This window comes from Poecilia formosa, unplaced genomic scaffold (genome assembly GCF_000485575.1).
Source record: "Poecilia formosa unplaced genomic scaffold, Poecilia_formosa-5.1.2 Scaffold45, whole genome shotgun sequence".
Lineage (NCBI taxonomy): Eukaryota > Metazoa > Chordata > Actinopteri > Cyprinodontiformes > Poeciliidae > Poecilia > Poecilia formosa.
This window is the reverse complement of record NW_006799984.1, coordinates 2,854,618-2,860,394: the sequence shown is the minus strand read 5'-3', so window position 1 is coordinate 2,860,394 and position 5,777 is coordinate 2,854,618.

The window sequence follows — 5,777 nt, the reverse complement described above, 5'->3', positions numbered from 1 at the left end:
ACACGTTGAAGATGAAACCAGAAGCTGCTCTGGAGGTAAGAAACGTTTGAAATTAAAACATTGTTTCCCACACAGTTTATGTCAGTCCATAATTCCATAATCCTCAATGGAGGACAAAAAGTTGAGATAAAACGCAGATGCTGGAGACATGTCTGTGTTTATGTTGTTTTGAAAGCTAAATAATAAAATGTTAGTATTTAAAGCCTCCATCATCTGCTCCCGCTAATAAGTTATTCTGCTTTTGTCACATTTCCAGAAAAAGAAAAAATCCCACAAAAAGCAGAAAAACTGAATCATCTAGGTGAGCATCTTTATCCAGACTCTTTTACAGCTTAAGACATTAAAATGGATGTGAGGTAAAATATGCAGTATTTATTTTATCTTTTTTCCCAGATGTCACTGGAAGCTTTAATATGTTCAACCATTTTTCTGGTTTCCTTGCAGGATTTTCTCCTCACACACCAGCGGATGCATCTTTGGCCCTGAAAACTCAAGATGTGCCTTTTTTTCATCCTCGATTACTCTGATTTCTGGAGCTATTCTCAGACAAACTGGTGATGGGTTTAATATCCCTGGTGGGGATTCAAAGAGCTAAAAATAACCAAAAGCTTTGGTGTATTTCAGCAATAAAACTACAGTGTCGCAGTTAACGAGCCTTAGAAACAATTACATGAAGCTTTAAACTATGTTGAGTAGCTTTGGATATTTTTCACTTACTTTTAGCAAGTTAAGAGATAATTTACCTTCATCTTTTTTAAGATGACACTAAGGTTAGATCATATTTGGATGATAAAACATGGCAGTAAAAGGTCAAACACGAAGCAGGTTTTATATGAATGTCCAGGTTAAAATTCTTTAAGGGGTCAAACTGTGAAACGGTTTAAGTTTTGATGTGTTTTTGATGCTGTTTAGTTTAAGCTGTGAATTTCTGTTTCATTTTCCTGTTGCTGGGACTTTTGTCCTTTGTTACATGGAGTTTATATTTAATAAACAGAGTCCATTAGTGATCCACTACATTTCAGTTTTGCTGAGATAAAACCTGGGAACAACAATAAATAAATATAATATTGACAGTTCAGGTTCTGGATGTTCATAACGTCTCTGTAAAATGTTTTTAAATTATCAAAGTATAAACACTTCCCTGACATTTCCAAAAAGCTTTAATTCCTGAAGTAAAACAATTTGATCATTCAGACTGATGACAGTCTGTTTACATTTTCCAAATCATTCACCTGACTGGAGATCAGACCAGTGACTGTTATATGTGCGTCTGACACTCCTGTAATTATTTCTTCGGTTCTTTCACCTATTAAAGTGTTTTTTTTTCTTTAAAACTGATTTCTTGTCTGCTCTCTCAATAAATATTATAATTCTCTAAGCCAGTAATAAATGCACTGGTAGTAGGAGTTTCTGTAGCAGCTGATGAAGTTATTATAGCTACATTGTTCTCATGTAGCTGACAGCCATCTTGGTAGGAATCTGTAACTGTCATGACAGTTGCTATGACGACAATAAACAAGTCAAGCTTAGAACTAGCGCTCGTATAAACAACTATTACTTGATTACACTTTTTGAGTACTCTAGTTTCTTTTTGTTGGCCTTTAAGCCATTATTATCTGTCCTTTGCACTGTGCTTGCCTACCAAGATGGCAGTGGGCCGTAAGCCGGTTTGAACCGGCTTACTGCCCACAAGTTCCCTAAACTTGTGGGAACTTTAATTCTTTAAAATTATGCAGCATTCAGTAAAACTTGTCACATCGGATGGTAGCTATGGTAACGAAACAATTGCACTATAAAGATTTTCCTAAACTTACAAAGTAACCTTTGCAATGGCTCTCATTTAATAGTCAGCATTAAATATATTTTATACACAGCAAAAGTCTAATTCTTCATTTTCTACAATATTTTCACTGCATTTGCATAGAAATAAACTATTTTGTGTTGTGAAATCCACTCTGTTCATTTTAAACGCAGCTTCTACTGTGTTGAACTAATTATTATTTAATTATTATTTAAATTTTTCCCTCTGACTTGCTTTGGGTGTTTTAAATGCTGTTCATTCATGACATGACTGAATAAATTTACCTTCAATCAGAGTCCTGTCCATGGAAAAGATCGGCCATTATCCTTCAATCTGTAACAAATAATGATCAACTGTTACACCAATCAGTGAGGTTTCACATACAAACCATGACTCAATAAAATAATGTTTGAATATTTTCTTTTGCATTAAAACAAGAACAGTAAATGGTAAAAACCCAAACAGCATTCATACAGATAAAGATCTCCAGAGCTAAACTAAAATTAGCTAAAATGCTAACGTTAGCTAAATGCTGCAGTAGCATGTGGGCTGTTTAAGCCATATATTCTCTCAACATAAAATGCTGCTGAAATGATTAGTCTGATTAATCACGATTAATTGATTATTGAAATAATTGGCAACTAATTTATTTATCTATTAGTTGTTAACTGGAATATACAGATAAAAAAAGGACCATTTACTGAAAAAACACAATAAGAGAAGTAATTAAGCCAGAGCTGTACAAAAATACATTTAAGGAAAACAAAACCTTTGTAAATATGTCCTACCTGAAACTGCTCAAGTGGCAACTTTAGATTTAACAGGTTCAAGTTCTGTTTTAAAAAAATCACCCATTAAGCACCTTTTGCTATTAAATTATTACTGGTTAATCTGAAACATAATCACCAGATTATCCCTACTTGATATTTATGTTACGTCAAGTAGAAACGGTTTAGATTAGAAATATATTTTTAGCTTCTTTGCTACAAATTATTGTGTTTTAAATTAAAAATCTGCAGAAAGTGCCAGTTGTTTTATCCAATTAATCGGCAGAATTATTAATAATTAAAATTATCATTAGTTGCATCCTTAATATAAAATACTTGTTAGATTTGAACAGAGGTACTGAATTTTAATTTCACAACTTCAATTAACAGAACGCTCCTGGAAATCATCAAAATGCCTGCAAACGTTGAAAACAGACATTTTGCTGTGAATGTTGCTTCAGTTTGTGACCGATTATGACTATGATGAGTTAAAAAGCGGAAAAACGTTCTGTAAATTAAATCGTCCTCCATAAAAAAACACACACTAATCTGTAAAATCTAACATTTATTTTCTCACTGAGACGAATGGGAAATCGCTGCTGTGAATTATTTTAGTGTGAAGCGACGATTGTGTGTAATTACAGGAGGACGGCCTGATGGGACAGAGCGACACGCAGCAGCATCAGAGCTTTACAGTCCAACGCTTTCTTCCTTAAATCAGCAGATTTGTTGGAAAAGCTATTGAACGCTTGTCCCCCAGAGGTGAGGCTCCTTTTATGGAGAGCTGGAAACTCCCGTTGTAATCTGCAGCTAATGAAAGTGAGAGTTCATAACCCAAAGCAGTGTTGCACATTGAGGCAGTTAATATGAACGGTGGGGCATTTCTCTGCAAATTAAACTGTTCTACAGTAATTTTCTGCTGCAGCCATTATAGATTTTCACATTTGCACTAGTTTGCTGACGGCTGCATTTGCAGGAAAAAAAAAACACATTAATGAGGATAAAAGTGGGAACTGAAATAAATTCATTGTTTTTTTTAAACTGAATCAGAGGCTAATGAAGAAGCAGGCGGACTGAATTACTGTGCTGGAGGGAGACAGCGTAAAAATAAAAATATTCATCCTTTCTATGAGGTACTTGTGGTTTACAAGTATTTCTAGAACACGATGCTTCTTCAAACATCGCACGTTTATCTCCCTTCTTACATGGCCTAAAGTCTTATGACAAATTATTGAATGCATAAACTATAAACCTATCTTCTATAAACATATTTTTAGGAATAAATCTGCTCCGCCAGTGAAACGCTCTGAGCAACAAAGACACTTGCAATCTGGCTTTAAAAAAAAAAAAAAGAAAAAAGCATTTTTTTTTTTAAAATTCCCTAAAAACATAAACAAGAAAGGCTTAGCCTGGCGGTGGCGCTAGTAAAGCATGGCGGGCCGCCAGGCCTATAATACACTGGGGGAAACTGGTCTTCCTGCCTCCCTGTCACTCCTTCACATCTCCCAACCCTCTTATATATATATATAAGGGTGAAAGTAGTTTTAAATTCTTGGGGGTACTATGACAAAAGCGCGCACACGCACGCACATACACACACACACACACGTTTGTGTTGCTATCTTTGTGGGGACTTTCCATTGACTTCCATTCATTTCTACAGCCTAAACCTTACCTTTACCTAACCCTAACCAGCACATACCTAACCCTAACCAAAACTCAATTCATACCTTAGTCCTAACTCTGACCCCTGACCCAAAAACAGGGTCTCCCCTTGTGGGGAAAGGCTCCGGTCCCCACGAGGAGCAATTGGTCCCCACAACGTAATATATGTCAGGAAAATCGTCCCCACGCACGCACGCACACACATCAAGCTGTACGCCAAGAGCGAGCGAGACATCGACTCACTGATCCACACCACCAGGATCTACAGCACTGACATTGGGATGTCATTCGGACTAGAGAGGGAAGGTCGTCCGCAGGGAAGGAGCCACAGACAAATACCTCCAACGAACAAGGCAAGTCCTGAGAAGCCAGCTCAATGGCAAGAACAAGATCCGTGGAATAAACAGCTATGCCTTACCAGTAATCAGATACCCTGCTGGAAAAATTAGATGGCCAATGGAAGAGATNGTTTTTGTTGGACCAAAACGTATGAAACGTTTTACGTATTTTCTTTTCATTTTAAAACCTCATATAATGATTAGCCTGGTTGTTTTTTTTTTTTACAAAAATAAAGTTAACCCTGTCACTCCATATTTAACTGACTTATTTTATTCTCATCATGATTTTAAATCCCATAAGTTCAACAATTTTAACCTTTGAACAACTGGTTCTCTTGAAACCCTTCTATAAAATATTTATTTAACTGAATTACCCTCTCTTGTAGTGTTTATAATATTTATCAATGTTTTTGGCAGTTTTCGGGAGAAATTTGATACAACTAAATTTATTAAATTATATAATGTTCAGGTTAGACCACCTATTATTTCAAATTGTAGCAAGAGAGATGCAGCAATCAAACAATCCCTTCCATGTAAGAAACACTTTTTTAAAACTATTTAACACGTGATCATTTTAATGTATTCAATTCAGAATGTTCAGTATTACTTCAGAAACTCCAACTCATCAGAATAGTTAGCTCATGTTTAATGGGTGCCAATACATCTTAAAACATTAGTGAATTTTGATTTAACCTCTTTTATATTTTGCTGAAGCCCAAAACTGAAATATTTCTCAGGCTTGAAACTAAACATTTCTCAATAGATTAACTCACAATTTGCTTGAATAGATTAATTCCATGCAGCTCCTCCTGTTTCTGTATTGAAACACTGTATAGTGTTTCGGTACAGAAACTCCTAAGAAACCCACACAAATCATTTAGACCAAATTATCTTTCATTGCTAGTTATAACAGGTGGATGTAATTAAAACAGGGTGTTTACACCTCAGTGAAAGAATTTAATAATTGATTAAAATATGTGCAGTAAAGTCACCAGTCTTCCACCCGGGAGACCCGGGTTCGAATCCAGGCTGGGGCAAACAGTTACAACAGTGAAATTGAGCTATGCAGTGTGGGTCCTTAGGCAAGACCCTTGGGGCTATATAGCCTACCTCATACCATGAGAGACATTGATAAGCATGACATGGCGGCTCAGACGTCGCCCGGCCAAACAAGGTCTGCGTCAGGTGCTGGGGAACCAGAGCACC